The following is a 22,913-nucleotide window of genomic DNA, read 5'->3' as shown; positions in this document are numbered from 1 at the left end:
CTGTGAAAGCTTATGTGGAAGTCTAAAACATAAAACATCTACAAGCAGAACTATTACATTAAAAAGGAAAAGGGGAGGCTCAGATTTAGGGCCCTTCCCTTACTCTCTGGTCTACACAGTTACTTTTGGGGTCCTGACTCCCCATAAATCCTAAGAGATTAGGAAACAACACCAGAAAATCTCACAACTGCAGGGCTGGGTGGTAGCACATCAAATAGAATGCATATAATTACCACACATAATGACCGTGGATTCAAGACCTGGGTTCAAGCCACCAGCACTAACCTACAGGAGAAAACACAAAAGTAAAAAGTAATGCTATAGGTCTCTCTATTCCTTTGTTTTACTGGCTTCCTTTTCTCTTTCAATTTCTACTTGCCGCTGTCCTGTAAAATATATATTAAATATATACTTTAATTCTAGACTGACTTTTCTACTTATTACCTAGGAAATATTAGGCAAACTGTTCAAACTTTCTGAACCTCAATTTCTTTATTGTCAAAATATCAATAATGGAGACCTGTCAGGAATATAAGAAATTTAAAGTGCTAAGAACTTGCAACATAGAAAATTCCAACAGGTGCTTGCTTCGGCAACTTATATACTAAAATTGGAACGATACAGAGAAGATTAGCATGGCCCCTGCACAAGGATGACAGGCAAATTCGTGAAGCATTCCATATTAAAAAAAAAAAAAACAATGGGACTACATCAAATTGAAAAGCTTCTGCACATCCAAAGAAACTATTAAACAAACAAAGAGACCCCACACAGAATGGGAGAAGATCTTCACATGCCAGACATCAGACAAGAAAATAATCACCAAAATATATACAGAGCTCAGCAAACTTAGCACCAAAAAAGCAAATGACCCCATCCAAAAATGGGCAGAGGATATGAATAAAACATTCACCTCAGAGGAGATCCAAAAGGCTAACAAACATATGAAAAACTGCTCCAGGTCACTGATTGTCAGAGAAATGCAAATTAAGACAACACTAAGATACCACCTCACTCCTGTAAGAATGGCATACATCAAAAAGGACAGCAGCAACAAATGCTGGAGAGGTTGTGGGGACAGAGGAACCCTTTTACATTGCTGGTGGGAATGTACATTGGTACAGCCTCTGTGGAGAGCAGTCTGGAAAACTCTCAGAAGGCTAGACATGGACCTTCCATATGACCCAGTAATTCCTCTCCTGGGGTTATACCCCAAGGACTCCATAACACCCAACCAAAAAGAGGTGTGTACTCCTATGTTCACAGCAGCACAATTCATAATAGCTAAAACCTGGAAGCCACCCAGGTGCCCAACAACAGATGAGTGGCTGAGAAAGCTGTGGTATATATACACAATGGAATACTATGCTGCTATCAAGAACAATGAACCCACCTTCTCTGACCCATCTTGGACGGAGCTAGAAGGTATTATGTTAAGTGAGCTAAGTCAGAAAGATAAAGATGAGTATGGGATGATCCCACTCATCAACAGAAGTTGATTAAGAAGATCTGAAAGGGAAACTAAAAGCAGGACCTGACCAAATTGTAAGTAGGGCACCAAAGTAATAACCCTGAGGTGAGGGGTAGATATGCAGCTTCCTGGGCCAGTGGAGGGTGGGGGTGGGTGGGAGGCAAGGGTCACAGTCTTTTGGTCTTGGGAATGGTGTTTATGTACACTCCTAATAAAATGTGGTCATATACATCACTAGTTAATTAATACGAGAGGGGAAAATTGATTGTATGTCTCGAAGTTTTTCAAAACACAAACTGAATCTATTCTTAATATATGCAGTGTAATTGATATGCAGACTCTCTCAAAAGCCTAGACCAAGTAGATCAGAAGCAACCAATAGCACAGCTATATACAAGATACTGGGTACTGTACAGCAAACCATAACAAAAGGACTTTTCAAAATTAACCCAATTACCAAATAATGTGATGATAACATTAACTATCGATTGTCTTTTGGAACCCTAAGACAGCAGGAACCTCACATCTCCACTATAGAGCCCCTACTTCCCCCAGTCCTGGAACCCTTGGATAGGGCCCACTTTCCAGGATGTGTCTCCCAATCCATATCAAATAATATTGCATCTGCCGATCACAACCTAACCAACACAACAACTGCCACCTCAACATGCTTCACTTCAGACTGTGTCCAGAGACTACACGTGTGGAATGACAACCCTTCAGCTTCATTACTCGGGTGAGACCTTTCCTTTCATAGTATACTCTAATTCCATCTCAGGTGGTTCACTTTCTAACAAAGTCCCAAAACCTAGATATACACCAGTTTCTGTGAGAGAGAGCATATGTTCACACGTATCCATAAATTACTGCAAAATATATACCTGAAAGCAGAAGTACACTAGAGTTTGCAGTGAGTACCTCCCTAACACTTCCTCTCCACTATTCTAAGCTTTGGGTCCATGATTGCTCAACAATTTGGCTTCGTATGTTAACTCTCTTTTCAGTCACCAGGTTCCAGATGTCATCAGGATGCCGGCCAGGCTTCCCTGGACTGAAGACCCCACCAATGTGTCCTGGAGGTCCACTTCCCCAGAGACACACCCTACTAGGGAAAGAGAGAGGCAGACTGGGAGTATGGAACGACCAGTCAACGCCCATGTTCAGCGGGGAAGTGATTACAGAAGCCAGACCTTCTACCTTCTGCAACCCACAATGACCCTGGGTCCATGCTCCCAGAGGGGTAGAGAATGGGAAAGCTATCAGGGGAGGGGGTGGGATATGAAGAATGGGTGTGTGGAATTGTACCCCTCCTACCCTATGGTTTTGTTAATTAATACTTCCTTAGATAAAAAAAAAAAAAGAAAATTTCAAGAGACACACTTCTTCCTTTACCAGTAAATTCAGCACATATTTTGTATTTTCTGAAATTATTCCTTGGCACTTTGGAATTACAAATTTATCTCTTCTTTAAATTATTGGAATTAGTGAAAAACACCTCAATTAGTAAATCATTTTACTATTTAGTAGTCTGTTGTAATAATAAGTACTATTTAACCAAAACTAATTACAGAAGTTACTGCCTTGTCTATGATGCACTATATACATAGCTTAAGAGGATTTATATTAATTCTCATTAACTTCTTGAAAAATCCATTGGAATAGTTGGTTTCTCAGTTCACTTATTACAAAATGAAATAAAAGTAAGATATATAAATTACTTTATCAAGGCCCTGCATATAGTAATTTGCAGAAAAACATAATTTATATATGACTTAAAATTTTAATTCAGATTGGCACATATGTTATAATTTCAGTGATACTTGCTTTCTGCAGGACATTTATTCAGTCACTCATTCCATATATATATTTTGTTGAACACTTACTATATATAGATACTATGCTTTTGTAGGTACATGAATAAACAAAAAATAGAATTCATGTTCTTATTAAGAAAACAATAATAGCATCAACATCAAAGAAATACAGAATTAAAACCTACATGAGATAGGATCACACACTTACTGGGGTGTGGCAAAATTAAAGAATACAGAATTCTGGCAATGATTCAGAGTGACTGGACCTGGTGATAAGAATGTAAAATATCCATAGGTATACATAGATCTTTTAAGATAGGTATTTTTGTTCTTTGTGTGTGACTATGTTAACAGCAACACAATTTGTATTACTCCAAACCTGGAAGCAACATAGGTGTCTAATAACAAATGAGCTACTAGAAAAATTGTGGTACACAATTCACTACTCAGTTATAAAAATGATGAAGTCATTGTTTTCACCTCATCTTGCATGTAGCTTGAAGGAATCATGTAAATGATAAACCAGAAAGAGAAGGATGAATATGGGGTAATCTCACTCGTGGGGGCAAATTAAGAAACAAGAAAAGAAAAAGGAAAACAGTGAAATCTGTACTAGTTTAGTAAACTATACAAATACAAAGGACTCTGAGGAAAGAGGGCAGGGAGAGGGATTAGGTGGAGGCTTTTAGGTACTGCTACATGATGATGGACAAGATCCTAATTTATGAATGAAAGTGTTTTTACGGCACCTATGTTGGTAAGATGAGAAATTATATATGAGTGTCAACAACTACTATAAATCATTAACCTCCCAATAATAATAAAATTAATATAAAATGTCTCACTTTGAAAAAAAAGAAAGACTGAGTTAAACATTCATTTATTCTATGACCCATTACAATATTCTCATGCAAGAAAAATGCAAACAGGATTATATAAAGACCTGTTTTTAGCACTTCTATTATAATAAGCCAAAACAGAAAGCAATCCAAATTCCTGTCAACTGATAAATGAATAAACAAAATTGATAGATCTATTTAACAAAATGGATTAGGGTAAATAATGGAGGGACATAGAATAGTTTAGATGAATTTCAAAAGCATGATGCCAAGTAGGAAGTGCTAAATACAATATACTATAAAACTTCATTTTCATCATCTCTAAGGGCAAAAGAAAGCATACAAATTCAATGAAAATAAAGACACATGAGGAAACTTTTGGGTGACGACTGGATTAACCAATCTAGTTGGAATGGAAGACATAAGAAAAGAAAAGTAAAATAAAGGATGACAGAGGACCTACTAGGGGTTGTATTGTTATGTGGAAAACTGAGAAATGTTATATATGTACAAACTATTGTATTCACTGTCAAATGTAAAACACCAATCCCCCAATTAAAAGAAAAACCTTATGACACAAAATGCGGTCTAAAAAGTATTTGGAGACTTGTAAAATGCAGTTTCATAGGCCTTACTTTAAACTTTTATAAAGAAAATGGGAATGTCCCATTTCTAGTCCCAGTCCTTTGGGCCTCCTAAAACCTGAATAGAGAGAGACCAACTCTAACAGAGCTAGCCCAATTATGTGCTCTTGCTTTTGTAGTGAGGAGGAGGATGATTTATAATTCAATAAAAACTCAATGTAGCAAGACAGGGTAGATCTTATGTCATTCTTGATTTGCTGTGATCCATTGAATAACTTCATTGCATTGTGTGTGGTGTGTCCTAAAGAACAGGAGCAGCACAGAATTACAACTGAGGGCCATAATAGTCTTTCTAAGACTTCCTGTTATACAGTCTTTTGTAACATGTCATGAAAATTATTTTAATAGTTATTTACCAACATATATACCATTTGCCAACATATGTACAACTAATGGTACATAAATATGGCATTCTGGTGGCATAGGAAGAAAATTTCTTGTTATAAATAGGGGTACTTAGGGGCATAAGGACATTATTTTCTTTCAGAACCTTTGAAAAAAAAAAACTAGAGAAGAAAGACTTCCTATGCTGCACCACCCAAGAGTCATTAGAAAAGGCACTAAGTTTTCTGCTAGAGGATCAGAAAGGAGTAAAGATATCAGCAATTTCCAAGTTGCAGGGTCAGAAAATGGGTAAAGCATGCAGAAAATTCTACCTCCCCTATAACACATACACCAGAGCACCTGCTTTTAAGATAGTAGTTTTCAAGAATCACTTTGTTTCCTTGAATCAGTTACACTGTGCACTTGTTCTAAACAATTTATTTGGTACATACACAATATATGCATGCATGATTTATATATGTGTGAATAAATATTTAGGTTCTCACTAACTCATTTCCAATCTCTGCATTGACCTGAACTTGGTCAAAAGGAACTGGGAGTCTGCTCAGATTAGGCAGTGGGAATAAGATACTTGGGCACAAATTTTCAACACTAGTTACTAACCCACAGGATTGAGCCTAACTCTCTGAAACTATTGCCTATTTGGAGGACTCTGCAATCCACATATATTGTGAAGGAAAGGGTATGTTTAATCAGTAGTTAGGTATACGCACTGACAGCTCGAATGTTAAGCCTGTAGTTCTTTAGCAGAGACCCCAGATGCATCCTTATAGTAATGTTGCTTATAAAGTGACTTGGAGATTTCCTATGGTTTCTGGCCCTAATGAACTATTTACTTCTCATTTAAGTAAGAAATCAGCATGATATTTTGGAAAGAGCTCTCTTCTAAGAAGGGAAAGATCTGGCCTCTTTCCATCCCCTACAGATACCTGTGAGGTGCCAGGTACATAATATTTAATACATATTTAATTGGATTAAACTCAACTGACTGTGAATTCTAAATGCTCTATTAATAATAATATTATAATTTCTATTAAATTATATACTTATTTGCTTATCTAACCTTAATTTGTGTACTCTGAGTTTTGGGTCCTTGACAAGTTTTATTTACTAGAATATTTGCAATGTTTAGAACAGTTCTTGGTCACCAGTAGGTGATTAATAAGTATTTGTTAGATAAGTGCATAACAATTCATTGAGATTTTTTAAAAAATAATTTATCTATTGAACAGGGACAAAGATAAATCTAGAGAGAAGAGGAGATAGAAAGAAGACAATTGCAGCACTGCTTCATTGCTCATGAAGCTTCTACCATGAAGGTAGGGACCAGGGGCTTGATCCTAGGCACTCAAGCAAGTGTGTCATCCCACAGCCTCCTAGGTGTTCTTTCTTTTTTTGTTATTTATTTATCTCTCTCTTTCTTTGCTTTTTATATGCCTGTCACAACACTGAGCCACTTAATAAACATTATACGATTAGGTCAAATATATTTCAAACTATGATGTACAAATGCTTCTCCTGAGCGCTTTTAAAATGCTCATTCTGCTCAGACTTGAAGTATGTTCTCAAATTTTATATTTTAAACATACTTTCTTCAAGTGATGCTTCAGCTTCAAGTTCATGTATTACACATACAAACAAGGATCAAATTCTTATACCAGAAAACTAGCTACTTTTCTCTCTGTTTCTAAGAGAAGAATACAGAGACTTCTAAATGCTTGTTAATATATCCAAGGTCATGCAGTTAATAACTAAGAAATTCTGATAATAAGTGAAAACGTCCTATATATCTAAGGTGAAATTCCTTTAAAAAATGCATGACCATGTACCTGGGTTTCAGGTATGCTTAGAACTATATTTAAGGTAAGTCATTTTATTCCTTCATTTAATCAAGTGCCTATTAAAGGTAAACTTTAAGTAATTCTCTAGCTATATGAATGTCTTATTTTGTTTCAGAGAAGTATCTCTATCTCTCCTCATCTCTCTCTCTCTCTATTTAATCTATCTAGCTATCATCTGTCCATTCAACCATACATCAATCTTTAGTCATCTATCTATATTCCCTATATGTCTGGCAGTAAAAATAAACACACTTGTTCTATAACATTCCTCACTGACAAATATTTTATAGCTGGCCTGAAAACTTCAACAGATTTTCTGAATTCATTAATATTAGATAAAATTCCTAAAGTCATATTATATTTTCTACAAAAACTTGTATCAGATTTTGGTCCAATAAGTGCAATCTTACTTTTAATAGTGTTAGAATGCATATTAAATGATTTACTATTTTAACTGCTTTAAAGTGCATGATCTATTGGACTAAGTACATTAACAATGTTATACCATCATCACTATTGTTTCCAGAATATTTTTCTCGTATCGCTCTCTCCATTGTTAGTGGTCATTGCTTTTTTTCTTTCTTTCTTTTCCCTTTTGTTGACTTCTTATATTTTTTTTAATTTTTTTTATTTAAGAAACGATTAATTAACAAAACCATAGGGTAGAAGGGGTACAATTCCACACAATTCCCACCACCCATTCTCCATATCCCCCCCCCTCCCCTGATAGCTTTCCCATTCTCTATCCCTCTGGGAGCATGGACCCAGGGTCATAGTGGGTTGCAGAAGGTAGAAGGTCTGGCTTCTGTAATTGCGTCCCCGCTGAACATGGGCTTTGACTGGTCGATCCATACTCCCAGTCTGCCTCTCTCTTTCCCTAGTAGGGTGTGTCTCTGGGGAAGCTGAGCTCCAGGACACATTGGTGGGGTCTTCAGTCCAGGGAAGACTGGCCGGCATCCTGATGACATCTGGAACCTGGTGACTGAAAAGAGAGTTAACATACGAAGCCAAATTGTTGAGCAATCATGGACCCAAAGCTTGGAATAGTGGAGAGGAAGTATTAGGGGGATACTCACTGCAAACTCTAGTGTACTTCTGCTTTCAGGTATATATTTGGCAGTACTTTACAAATACGTGTGAACATATGCTCTCTCACAGAAACTGGTGTATATCTAGGTTTTGGGACTTTGTTAGAAAGTGAACCACCTGAGATGGAATTAGAGTATACTATGAAAGGAAAGGTCTCACCTGAGTAATGAAGCTGAAGGGTTGTCATTCCACACGTGTAGTCTCTGGACAGTCTGAAGTGAAGCATGTTGAGGTGGCAATTGTTGTGTTGGTTAGGTTGTGATCGGCAGATGCAATATTATTTGATATGGATTGGGAGAGGCATACGGGAAAGTGGGCCCTATCCAATGGTTCCAAGACTGGGGGAAGTAGGGGCTCTATAGTGGAGATGTGAGGTTCCTGCTGTCTTAGGGTTCCAAAAGACAATCGATATTTAATGTTATCATCACATTATTTGGTAATTGGGTTAACTTTGAAAAGTCCTTTTGTTATGGTTTGCTGTACAGTACCCAGTATCTTGTATATATCTGCGCTATTGGTTGCTTCTGTTCTACTTGGTCTAGGCTTTTGAGAAAGTCTGCATATCAATTACACAGCCTATATATTGAAAAGATTCAGTTTGTGTTTTGAAAAACTTCGAGACATACAATCAATTTTCCACCTCTCGTATTAATCAACTAGTGATTTATATGACTACATTTTACTAGGAGTGTACATAAACACCATTCCCACCACCAAAAGACTGTGACCCATCCCTCCCACCCACTCCCACCCCCCACTGGCCCAGGAAGCTGCATGTCCACCCCTCGCCACAGGGTTTTTACTTTTGTGCCCTAATTACAATTTGGTCAGGTCCTGCTTTTAGTTTCCCTTTCAGATCTTCTTACTCAACTTCTGTTGATGAGTGGGATCATCCCATACTCATCTTTATCTTTCTGACTTAGCTAACTTAACATAATTCCTTCTAGCTCTGTCCAAGATTGGTCAGAGAAGATGGGTTCATTGTTCTTGATAGCTGCATAGTATTCCATTGTGTATATATACCACAGCTTTCTCAGCCACTCATTTGTTGTTGGGCACCTGGGTTGCTTCCAGGTTTTAGCTATTATGAGTTGTGCTGCTGTGAACATAGGAGTACACACCTCTTTTTGGTTGGGTGTTATGAAGTCCTTGGGGTATAACCCCAGGAGAGGAATTACTGGATCATATGGAAAGTCCATGTCTAGCCTTCTGAGAATTTTCCAGACTGCTCTCCACAGAGGCTGGACCAATTTACATTCCCACCAGCAATGTAAAAGGGTTTCTCTGTCCCCACAACCTCTCCAGCATTTGTTGCTGCTGTCTTTTTTGATGTATGCCATTTTTACAGGAGTGAGGTGGTATCTTAGTGTTGTCTTAATTTGCATTTCTCTGACAATCAGTGACCTGGAGCAGTTTTTCATATGTTTGTTAGCCTTTTGGATCTCCTCTGAGGTGAATGTTTTGTTAATATCCTCTGCCCATTTTTGGATGGGGTCATTTGCTTTTTTGATGCTTAGTTTGCTGAGCTCTTTATATATTTTGGTGATTAGTTTTTTGTCTGATGTCTGGCATGTGAAGATCTTCTCCCATTCTGTGTGGGGTCTCTTTGTTTGTTTAATAGTTTCTTTGGATGTGCAGAAGCTTTTCAATTTGATGTAGTCCCATTGGTTTGTTTCTCCTTTAGTCTTCCTTGCTATTGGGTTTGATTCATCAAAGATGTCCTGAGGTGTATGTGGGAAAGTGTTTTACCAATGTTTTTCTCTAAGTATTTGATTGTTTCTGGTCTGACATCTAGGTCTTTGATCCATTTGGAGTTGATTTTTGTTTCTGGTGAGATAAAGTGGTTCAATTTCATTCTTCTGCATGTTACAACCCAGTTTTCCCAGCACCATTTATTGAAGAGAGCCTCCTTCTTCCATTTAATCCTTTGGGCCCCCTTATCAAAGAGTAGATGTCCGTAGGTGTGGGGATTTATTTCTGGGCTTTCAATTCTGTTCCACTGGTCTGTGTGCCTATTTTTGTTCCAGTACCACACTGTTTTGATGATGATGGCTTTATAATATAGTTTAAGGTCTGGGAGTATGATGCCTACATTTCTGTTTCTTTTCCTCAAGATGGTTTTGGCAATTCTAGGTGTTTTCAGGTTCCAGACAAATGATCGTAGTGTTTGTTCTATTCTCTTAAAGAAGCTTGGTGGAACTTTGATGGGTATTGCATTAAATTTGTATATGGCTCTGGGGATAATATTCATTTTGATGACATTTATTCTTCCATTTCATGAGCATGGGATATCTTTCCATTTCTTGGTATCAGTTTCTATTTCCTTGAGTAGCGACTCATAGTTTTCAGCATACAAGTCTTTCACTTCTTTGGTCAACTTTATTCCTAGGTATTTGATTGATTTTGCTGAAACAGTAAAGGGGAGTGATTTCTGGATGTCTTCTTCTTCAGATTTATTTATATATTTTCCTTTTTGTTGCTCTTTGTGTTTTTATTGTTGTAGTAGTTATTATTGCTGTAATTGATGTTGTCTTTGTTAGATATGACAGAGATAGAAATGGAGGTGGGGGGAGACAGAGAGGGGGAGACTAAGACATCTTCAGACCTGCTTCACCGCCTTTGAAGGGACTTCCCTGCAGGTGGGGAGCTGGGGGCTGGAATCAGGATGCTTACTCTGGTCCTTGTGCTTTGTACCATCTGCGCTTAACCCGCTATGCTACCACCAGATCTCCCAACAGTGTTTATTTTTTTTTTTTAAGTTTTTCATACTGCTTCAAATTGGTATCTATAAAGTTGCATACATTAAACTGAAGCACCTAAAGGGTGTCCTAATTCACTTTTATTGGTGCCCTTAAAAGAAAAGGAGATTAAACACACATGGAAGTCCATATGCATAGAGAGATTGTCATAAAAACAGGAGGTTAGAGGACCACCATTTACAAGCTAAAGAGAAAAACCTGAGTGGGTGTATGAGGAGAAAATCTACATACTTTGATCTTTACTTCCAACCAAATCAAATGTTAGAAATATCTTACTGTTGCTTATGGCAGGTAGTTTGAAGCATTTTGTTATGATAGCCTCTCAATGGAAACCTAGCAACAAGTGGTCACTCCATTATCCCAGTCCATTTAAATTACTCAGTGATCATTGACTGTGGAATCCTAGATCTTTCATCTGAGACTGAATTCATTACTAACTGTATACTCTTGGGAAAGTGACCTTGGCTTTTCAAAAAAAAATGTCCATGCATACGAAATGAGAGTGCTAATGTGAAAATTGTGGTCCTCCTGCTTTATTGCAGAGGGAGTTAAATGGATGTATAACCATTGGTTTGCTTACATGAATCTCACTCCAAAGTTTGCACAATTGTGAGACACAAATGAGATAATCTGTGTGAAAATGCTTTTCAAATTCCAAAGTGTTACTAAATTGCTTATTAATACAATCACAACATCAACAAATTGTTAGAGGTGGGGAAAGAAACATTTGGTGTGTTATTTTGTTTTGAGTGCAGGGTCAGGGTGTAAGTGGTATACACACCCTTCTGCCTGTCAGCAACCAACAATTAATCTGTCTCAGGATATTTTTAGGCACCAGGAATCATGTAGTTTCTATTCACAAGCTGGAAAACTGCCATCCAAAATAGCCAGCATCAGCTACCAGCTAAAATTAATATTTGCTGCTACTAAGAAATGATTTCTTTCAACACTCCTTCACATCTACGGGCTCACAAAAAAAAAAAGACAAAAAAAAACAGTGAAAGCAAAATTCCCTGGCGTTGATGTCAAGCATATGTGTGATGCCTGAATCTCAGACTTTGATATCCATGGGGTCAGAGAATCATTAAATTCTAGAACATTCTTAACTTCAGAACATGTACAGGACATTTTACATACATGATGCATCTTTGCATGAGCCCCTCTATCTTTTTATTTTATTTTTATTTTTCAAAGTTTTTTTATTTATAAAATGAAAACATTGACAAAATACAGAGGATAAGAGGGGTTCAATTCCACACAATTCCTGTCACCAGAACTCGATATCCCATTCCCTCCCTTGATAGCTTTCCTATTCTTGAACCCTCTGGAAGCGTGAACCCAGGGACATTATGGGGTGCAGAAGGTGGAAGGTCTGGCTTCTGTAATTGTTTACCTGATGAGCATGGGCATTGACATATCAATCCATACTCCCACCCTGTCTCTCTCTTTTCCTAGTGGGGCAGGGAATCTGAGGAAGTGGGGCTCCAGGACATACTGGTGGGGTCGTTGCCCTGGGAAGTCAAATGGTCATCATGGTATCATCTGAAACTTGGTGGCTGGAAAAGAGTTAAGATAGAAAGCAGAGCAAATTGTTGACTAATCATAAACCTAAAAGCAAAAATATTGTGGATGGAGATTTGGGGTCTCCATTCTGGAAAAAGCTAGTAAGTTATTTTAGGTATATTATATATATATTATTTATAAAAAGGAAACATTGTCTAAACCATAATATAAGAAGGGTACAACTCCACACAATTCCCACCAACACAACCCCATATCCCATCCACTCCCCTGATAGCTTTTCTATTCTTTATCCCTCCAGGAGTATGGACCCAAGATCATTGTGGGATACAGAAGGTTGAAGGTCTGGCTTCTGTAATTGCTTCCCAGCTGAATATAGGTGTTGACAGATCCATCCATCTTTTAAGTTAGCTGATAATGTCTCCATTCTAAATTTAAGCAAGTTGCTTACAGAGGTCAGGAGCATTCTATTCAGTAATTGAATAAGCTTATAATTCAGCACTATCTGTTTTCTTATTCCTACTTATGCACTGGAGGATACAACATAGGACTAATAGTCTTGCTAAAGGAGTATAGCATAAAAAGAAAGTATATATATATATATATATATATATATATATATATATATATATGTATGTATATAATTTGAGAGGTTTTTCTTTTATGTATGAACATCCCTTTTTAAAAAAATTATTAGTGATTTAATAATGATTAACAAGATTGTGGGATAAAAGGTGTATGATTCCATACAATTCCCCCTACAAGAGTTCCATATCTCATCCCCTCCATTGGAAGATTCCCTATTCTTTTTCCCTCTGGGAGTATGGACCAAAGATCTTTATGGCGTGCAGAAGGCGGAAAGTCTGGCTTCTGTAACTGCTTTTCCACTGGATATGGGCATTGACAGGCCAATCCATACCCCAGCCTATTTCTATCATTCCTTAGTGCAGTAGGGCTCTGGAGAGATGGGTTTCCAGAACATGTTGATGAGGTTGTCTGCCCAGGGAAGTCAGGTAGGTATCATGGTAGCATCTGAAACTTGTTGATTGAAAAGCATTAAGATATAAAGCAGGACAAAAATTTTAATAATCAGGAAACTTTGTTTTTATTGTATTTTACTAGTGATTTAACAGTGTTATATAATAGCATAAGATTATGAGGCTAGTTTTACACTGTATCCATCACCATAGTTCTATGTCATTTACTTTTTGATATTTTTGAAAAACAAGGTCATGTATTTTAGTTATTTGTATTGCACATATAAGTGAAACCATTCAGTAGTTGTATTTCAGAGAAATGCAAGATATTTGATAACATACATAAACTATGGCAACTAGAGTCCTTGAAACACTAAGTTAAAGAACCTTGAGATATATAATGGGGAGGATTAGAAGGAAAAACATGTTATAAATATTTAAAACACTAGAGAGTTAATGACATCATTTAACAAGACATAAAGGACTGTATGCATGCAAAAAAGTATTATACATAAAATTTATATATAAATATTTATAAATACATCTAAGAAAATCTTTCTTTCTAATTTTTTGTCGTTGTTGTTTCCAGGGTTATTATTGGGGCTCGTTGCCCGCACTACAAATCCACTGCTCCTTGGAGGCTATTTTTTCCCTTTTGTTGCCCTTGTTGTTTATTGTTGCTATTGTTATTTCTGTCATTATTGTTGGATAGGACAGAGAGAAATAGAGAGAGGATGGGAAGACGGGGGGGGGAGAGAAAGACACACCTGCAGACCTACTTCACCACTTATGAAGTGACCTGCAGGTGAAAGAAAGTCTTTCTTAAACTGTTCTTACCTCACCATTCTTTGCTTCAAAATTCTTTATCCATTTTTTCCTTCATACTTTAAAGTTGTTTCATACTTCTATGACTTGAGTCTCTGTGTCTGCTTTATTGTTTATCACCTTGGTGAGAGTTAAATGGTCCTTATATCTTTCTCTGTGGCACTCCTTCCAGAAATTGTTTCTGGGGAGGTTTCAAGGGAGGTCTAATAATGGCAAATCCCTTTAGCTCTTGTAAGTAGTACCATTTTGATTGTTCCTCATATTTGAATGATAGTTTTGCTGTACAAGGTATGTGTGTGTGTGGCATTTGTTATTTTTCAAAATCCTGAATATATGTTTTCCACTCTAGTTTGGCCTCCATGCTTCCAGCAGAAAAGTCTGCCACAAGTCTGACTACAGTGCCATTAGAAGTCAGTTTCTTGGAAGTCGGGCATAGTGCAGCCGCCTTCAAAGGTGGTGAAGCAGGTCTGCAGGTGGCTCTCTTTCTCTCCTCCTCTCTGTCTTCCCCTCCTCTCTCCATTTCTCTCTGTCCTATCCAACAACAATGACATCAACAGTAATAACTACAACAATAAAACAACAAGAGCAACAAAAGGGAATAAATAAATAAATAAATAAAAAGAAGTCAGTTTCTTCTTTTCCCTAGGAGCTTGCAATTTTTATTCTTTATTGACTTTGAGTTTAGACACTTTATTAATGATGTGTTTGTTGTAGGCCTATTTGGGTTTAGAAATTTGGGTGTCTTCTCTGCTTCCTAAACATCTACATCTTGACCAGATCTCAATTTGGAAAAAAAAATCTGCTATTATTACTTTGATTATGATTTCTGCTGCCTTCTTCTCTCCCTCTTCTTCAGAGGCCTCTATAAGTCTGATATATGAGTTTTTAACTCTCAAAGAGTTTTCCCTATTTGTTTCCAAATCATTTACTTCTACTTTGCAATCAAATAGGATGGTCATTCTGTCTTCTATTTCTGATGTTCTCTCTTCTACATGGCTAAGTAGACCTTTCTGACTTGCCAATAGAAACTATAAGGCATTCCAACTGTAATCCATACTTCCATGAAAACTGTTTGCATGTTTTCCAATTTTATGTCTAGTGAATCTTTGAGATAATGTGATTTCTTTCTTAATGTATTCCTCCAGTCATCCAGTTGGTGCACCAAATTAAACATACATAGTACTACATAGAAGGACTTGTGCAAGGACCTGGATTAGAGTTCCAACTCCCCACCTGCATCAGGGACTCTTACTGAGTGGTAAAGCAGGTCTGCAGGTGTCTATCTTTTTCTCCCTCTCACCCCTTCAATTTCTCTTTATCTTTTCAAATAAAAATAAAAAAAGAAAGGGAGACAAAATGGACACCAGGAGCAGTGAGTGGATATATAGTACCAGAACCAAGCCCCTTCAATAACCCAGGAAATAACAGACCTCTATATTAAATTGAGAGTTTTGTACTTATTCAAATTTTCTAAAAATGTAATTACTAAATACTTTCACTTCTGTATATGCATCATTAAATGCCTGGCCATCTTGATTTATCACCATTAGGAATTTCCCATCTGTTTTTTTCCTATCTGTTTTGATTTCTGTTGTTGACCTGTAGGTGGTGATAGGTTCTGCACTGTGTGTCAGTTGTGGGAAAGGTGGGGGTGAGTGGAGTTTGTCCACCTTCTGCATCCTATAATGACCCTGGGTCCATTCTCCCAAAGGGAAAAAGAATAGGAAAGCTATCAGAGGAGACTGTAAGTTGTGGAGTTTGGATGGTGGGAATCGTGTGGAATTGTACCCCTCTTATCTTATGGTTTTGTCAATGCTTCCATTTTATTAAAAAAAAAAAAAGAAAAATGAAAATAAATAAATAAATGACAGAAAAAGTTAAAAAAAAGAAATTAAAATTATGGTACCTGATGTCCCTTACACAGAGCCCTAGTTTAGGGAGGGAGAAGAGAGTCTCAAATCTCTTTCTTCTCTTCCTATACTATTTTGTGAATGTATGATCTTTTCTGTTATTCCCTTTCTTGACTTCAGGGCAGTCTTGCCTTGGTCAGTAGGGTCTCTGGCAGTGGAATACTTTAAAGTTTGGTTGATCTCCTTGCTGCCACAAAGGTGCAATATTCAGTTTGCTGAGGTCACCAAGTGGTTTCCTAGGTATTACTCAAGTGCTTATGATTTCTATAGCTATAAACAGTAGTCCAGAGTTCCTTTTTGCAGGATCTTTTGTCTCTTAAGTCATTCTATGTTGGCCCTTTATTTATTATTACTAATTATTATTATTATTATTTGCTTAAAGAAAATGCCTATTCTCTCTACAGTTTGGTTAAATTGGGATTCCTTGAGTCTCTGTTTTTTCCCTCTTAGTTTTAAATTCTTATATACTACCCCTGACTTATTTTCTTCTTGGAAGTGAGGGATCAAGGCTCAGGAAATGATTATTTTTCTTGAGATGAGAAGCAGACAGCTTTTTGAAAAGAAATTATTTCTTTTTGTTGCCCTTGTTGTTCTATTGTTGTAGCTATTATTGTTGCTGATGTCATCATTGTTGGATAGGACAGAGAAAAATGGAGAGAGGAGGGGAAGACAGAGAGGGGAGAGAAAGATAGACACCTGCAGACCTGCTTCACCGCCTGTGAAGCGATTCCCCTGCAAGTAGGAAGCCAGGGGCTCTAACCAGGATCCTTATGCCAGTCCTTGCACTTTGTGCCATGTATGCTTAACCCACTGCACTACTGCCTGACAGCTTTTTTGAGGTAGGCTTGGTCCTCCAATTTTTCACAGTGGAGCATTTTTAAAACATATATGCATCCCTCTTGGCCATTATAGCCACTCCATTGGCACTGATTTTATGTGATTTTCTTTCCTTTTTTTAAATTGATTTAATAATGATTGACAAGATTGTAAGATAAGAGGGCTACAATTATGCACAATTCCCACCACCAGAGTTGAGTATCCCATCCCCTCCATTGGAAGTTTCCCTAGTCTTTATCCCTCTGGGAGTATGGACCAAAGATGCAAAAGGTGGGAGGTCTGGCTTCTGTAATTGCTTCTCCACTGGACATGGGTGTTGGGGCCTTTTAAACTTTCTTTGCATATTCAAAGTGACTGAAAATATGACAACCATTAAAACATTATAAACAACATAAAACATTACTGTGTTTCTACTTCAGTTCTTTCCCTCTCCTTTTCCTCCCACTATTCACACACACAATCACCAGTCTTCAAATAGTGATATTCTTTTCTTATCTAGATGTATCAGCTGTTCTTTGATAAAATTTATTGAATTATTTTATTTTATTTTATTTTGAATGGAAAACCAACTTCTAAGAATTATGTTGTCATTGTTCCACTCAAGAAGTCCTAGAATTTCAGTTTTAGAGGGAATTTTTGACATAGCCACCCACAGTGTGGAATGCATAAATAATGAACACAAATGCAAATGAACAGCTTTAAGGTCTATGTAAGGATTTCAGCCCAATAAACCTTCAGGTAAGTAGATGAGGATGCACTCTTAACTAGGAAGCTGCAGGATGGGAAGTAGCCACTTGGCGCAAAGGGTGTTCTGAAGATAAAACTCAGATGACATCACCAACGCCTTTGCATCTGACCATGAAGAACCCTTTGCTGGTATAGGAGTTGGTATTTCCTTTTAACTTTTACAAAAGTGAAAGTTAGAAACCTTAATATAGACCCAAGGACAGAAGAGCCAAATTGTAAGACCTTTTGTGACACTCACCAGCTGGTATCTAGGAAATGCATTTCATCTCTTGAGCTTCACCTTTCAAATGTGCCTTGTTAAACTTTAGAGATCTATTCTGAGCATCAGTGGGGCAGTATGTGTGAAGATCCTTTTAAAAGTGCTACACAAGTTTAAGGCATTATTGAAAGCAAAAATAAAACTTTCTATAGGCAAGTGTCAGCCATTTCTGTCACTCAACATGGTGTTAACCTAATAAGCTATGTTTCTTCAAGGAGAGTTTACTAAGTTGGATTCTTAAAAAGCACTGATTATAAACCTGCTGACAAGTCATAGCTGGCTCTCAGTTGTCTCTAGAACAAGGAAATCTAATCACCACCCACATTTCTTATCACTGCCATCATAATAACCTCTGTCATTATGCCTTTAAATATTTTAAAAAATTATCTGGAGCTGGATAAATATCCAAACTCCAAGGCACCATTCCTTACTTACTGAATTGGAATATTGACACATGGATTCTATGCACATTTCACAAGCTATGCAAGATACTTTGGCAATCATCATCTTATTCGGAGACATAATTATAAGTTACTGATATACAATCATATGTGTGCATAAGCATCACCTGAGGATGAAAAAAAAAGAAAATTTTGGAATCAGTCTTAAATATAACATCTAACTTAGTGTGTCTAAGGCAGAATCAAAGAATTGCATTCTCAAGCATTACCTTATCTCTTTAGATGATGTCATGGTTTATTGTATGGAGGCACTGAATTAGAATACAGTGAATCCCCCATCTGTGCATTCTAAATATTCATATTTCACATTTTCTTAAAAGTCTAATATAAATTGAAATTATACTACCCCCTCCCCCCTAAAAAAAGTTACTGGTATATCTATTTTTGCCTTCGCTGTCTTAAGCTTACTTAAGTTATTTTGGGAGGCATGTATAATTTCTTTTTTTAAGATTTTATTTATTTATGAGAAGGATAGGAGGAGAGAGAAATACCAGACATCACTCTGGTACATGTGCTGCTGGGGATCAAACTCAGGACCTCATGCTTGCTCCAAAGCTTTATTGCTGTGCCACCTCCTGGACCCGGCATGTAAAATTTTTGAAGTCACTTCAGTAAAAGATACAGATTCATATTACTTAGATATTGAAGGGGAACATGTAGAATTTGAAGATTACCTGGTTTTAATAAAGAAGATTCTCTAAAAAATGGAGAGGCATAGACCAAAAGTGAGGGAACAGGAAAAAAGAAAGACAAAGAAAAGGAGAATATATAGCAAGCATTTAAAATATGTTTCAAATGCCAGAACTAGACATACATGCCAGAAAATGCTGATGTCCAAGAGTTATGTCCTTTCATGTATTGGAAAGAAAGAGTATAGTATAAATCTATTCTTTGGTAATACAGTATCTCTGTGTAGCCTATAGAAATTTCTGGAAAAATTTCTGGATCATGAAAGCTAGATTTATATAATACTGAGGTATTTTTCAGGTATCTTCAGCTCATATATATTAAAAATAGTTAAACATTTTGATGAACATAGTGCCCTCCCTCTCAAAAATGACCGAAGTAAAAAGAGTGTTGATGAGGAAGTAAACATAAAAGTAAGTAGAAAGATAATTTATCCAGAACATTTTAATGGTATCCTCAATCTAATACACTATGACCATGAATTAGGTGCTTTTGCTCTCCCACCAAAATTAAATTCCTATGACAATGCCTAAGATTTCACATGATAGATATTGTGTTGGGACTCTGGAAGTTAATTAGATCTTAATAGCAAAGCCTTCCTGAAGAGTGTTGTTATAAGAAAAAGAAAACAGGGGGGATGATACCTGGAAACCAGAAACTGAACGCCTACCAGAAGCTGATCCATCTGATCCCTAATCTTGGACTTACTTCCCAGTCTCCAGAACTGTGAAAAAATAAATGTTATTTAGTTCATTCAGTCTATAGTATTCTGTTATAGCAACTCAAACTGACTAAATCCAGCCCACACTAGACTTTTCTGAGTCATTAAGCCTCCCAATTGCCTGTGTGTGACTTTCCCTAACTCAGCTGCAATCATCAGTAAGTGCAAATGTTTTCTTAGAGCAAATGTGTTAAGTCAGCACAGGGGCCTGAGTGAAGACAGGAAGGAAGGTAGAGGATAGTCCTGGTGAGGATTATAGCTGCCTTCTGCATGTTTGTTCTACTCCATCAATGGTAGGCCTTCAGTATGAGAATCTCTAGGTTTTTCATCTGCAACAGTTTTAGAGGATTTCAAACACTCTTCATCTGGGAGATCTCTATATCTTCATCATATATACATACACACAAACATATATATATATATATATGTATGTATATATACATACATATATTCCTCTTTTAGAGTTCTCTAAAAAAAAGAGGGGGTGGTGAAATCTGAATGTCCATTTTTATTCATTTCTGTTTAGATTCAACCTAAGAGTGTTTCAAATTGCTGCCTGCAACAATGGAGATAATTTCAGAGATGTTTCTGGTCCTGGGCAAAAAAACTATATGAATGATAAATTTGGAAATATGTCTGCGTTCATTTCATATACAGGGCATTCTGATCTCTGACTCTTATACATGTTCCAGGGTTCCTTTGTTCTTCTAAAGAATAAAGACAAAAATTACTAGAAAATCTGCAAGTATGTAATCAAATCAATACAACAGATGAAGGCTATTCATGACCCTCCTTTGCTTGTCATGTCCTATATATTAGTCTTCTTTATTTGCTAACTCCCTTTCCCCTGTTATTTAACAAGTGAATTTGCCTTCATTTTTAATGCATTCCTTAGTATATTTTAAATATGAACCTGAGTGATTTTGAGTGAAGATTCAGCCAAAACCATGTTTCCTCAAGAACCTGTTTCCAGGAATGAGTGAGGGTATACTTGCTAGAGTACACACATTACCATGTGCAGTGACCCAGGTTCAAGACTTTGGTCCTCATCTGTTGGGGAGGAGGTAATTTCATGAGTTGTAAAGTATGCTACAAATGTTTCTCTGCTTTGTTTGTTTGTTTGTTTGTTTCTAATTGTTATTAGACAGGACAGAGATAAATCAAAAGAAGAGAAGGAGATAGAGGAAAGGAGAGAAAGAATAGACACCTGCAGATCTGCTTCACCACTCCAGTATCATCCCCTCACCCCCTGAAGATGGTGAGTGGTGGTTTGAACCTTGGTCCTTGTGCTTTATAATATTTGCACCTAACTGGGTGCACCACCACCTGGCCAACAGGTGTCTCTCTACTTTTCTACCTCCCCCTTTTCTTCTTAATGTCTATGTTTCTAAAAAGTTTTTTCATAAGTAATTTTTTTAAATGCTATCTAGATTGGTGGAGTTACAGTTTAGGTACAGAACTCCTCTGATAACCCTAGTGTTAATTAAGAAACAAAAATGGGAGTCAGGCTTTGGCGCAGCAGGTTAAGCACATATGGTGCAAAGCACAAGGACTGGCTTAAGGATCCTGGTTCGAGCCCCTGGCTCCCCACTTACAGGGGAGTCACTTCACAAGCGTGAAACAGATCTGTAGGTGTCTGTCTTTATCTTCCCCTCCCTGTCTTCCCCTCCTCTCTCCATTTCTCTCTGTCCTATCCAACAACAATAACATCAATAACAGCAATAATAACCACAGCAATGTTAAACAACAAGGGCAAAAAAAGGGAATATATATATGAACCTGCTAAAAAAGAGAGAAACAAAAACAAAAGATAGAGACATAAGAATAATCTGTTTTCAGGATAGTGCATGTTCTCTATAGGAATTCAATAGTCTCTTAACTCCTTACTTTTTTTCTCTTATTATGTCACTAATCATAATCACAACGCCTCTCAGCACCACCCCCTCACACACACACCTTATTACCTTGGAGGTTCACCAGCATCACGTAATTACACCATACATATCTGATCTCTGTAATTGTATTTATCTCCTCCTAGCATCTTTTGCATTTTCCCTATATTTTTAAAAAAGATTTGTATTGACATGATTAATGTTTTACAGTAAGTACAGTTGTTGATACATGTGCAGAAGTTATTTATTTTTAAATAATTAATTAATTCCCTTTTGTTGACCTTGTTTTATTGTTATAGTTATTATTGTTGTCGTCCTTGTTGGATAGGACAAAGAGAAATAGAGAGAGGAGGAGAAGACAGAGAGGAGGAGAGAAAGATAGACACTTGCAGACCTGCTTCACCACCTGTGAAGGGACTCTCCTGCAGGTGGGGAGCCCGGGGCTTGAACCAGGATCCTTAAGACGGTTTTTGCGCTTTGCGCCATGTGCGTTTAGCCCACTGTGCTACCGCCTGACTCCCTAGAAGTTATTTTTTATGCAAAAGACTTTCACTCCCAGCCTAGGCCTTCCTCCACTATCATGCACCAGACCAGAAAAGTGCCCCCATCCCTGCCCTAAGAATTCTTTACTTTGGTGCAATATATTATTATTTATTTCTCATGAGGGTGATCAGCACATCACTTAGCACTGGGATATGTTGATGTTTAATATTGAACTTAGGATTTCAGGTATCTCAGACATGTAATTCTTGGTGTACTAATTCTGTGCTGTCTCCCTGGTTATATATATTTTAGTTTTTTAATTGTATTTTATTTACTTGATAGAGACAGCCAGAAGTCAAGAAGGAAGAGAGAGAGAAAAAGAAATACCTGCAGCCCTGCTCCACAACTTGCAAAGACTTACCCTTGAAGGTGGGTGTTGGTATGCTTCTAGTTCTGCTTCTGGGATCCCTTCTATTACATTGCTTGATGTTGTGGTCTATTTACATAGTCATTCTGTTTCAATGGTTTGGTCTCACTCCCCCTGCCTCTGGGAGATTTTGGTTTAGTTCTTGCCTTTTCGCTCTCCTCTCTTTTCCCTGCCCCCTATCCTACATACTTCCTGGGTTCCTGATGCTGCTTCTGGAGGAGAGAGAAAAGGACAGATTTGGGTTGTGATTAGACTAGGTTAGTTTTTTGAACTATTCGCTCCTGAATAAAGAAATATTGCTTCTCCGCTCAGCCATGTGTCCCTGGTCATCTATCTCCTGCCGAAGCTAGCCCGTCATACTGGC

The 22,913-nt window shown here is 37.3% G+C and overlaps 1 non-coding gene across 1 annotated transcript; it reads left to right on the top strand.

Moving 5' to 3' along the window:
• Nucleotides 1-582: 582 nt before the first annotated feature.
• LOC132541027 (U6 spliceosomal RNA) lies at nt 583-687 on the top strand. Its single transcript, XR_009552222.1, has one exon. It is a non-coding gene; the product is annotated as a U6 spliceosomal RNA (small nuclear RNA).
• The last annotated feature ends 22,226 nt before the right edge of the window (nt 688-22,913 follow it).

This window comes from Erinaceus europaeus, chromosome 10 (assembly GCF_950295315.1).
Source record: "Erinaceus europaeus chromosome 10, mEriEur2.1, whole genome shotgun sequence".
In the NCBI taxonomy this organism is placed as follows: Eukaryota; Metazoa; Chordata; class Mammalia; order Eulipotyphla; family Erinaceidae; genus Erinaceus; species Erinaceus europaeus.
Note: the sequence above shows the minus strand (reverse complement) of the source record. Positions and strands in the feature narration are given on the sequence as shown.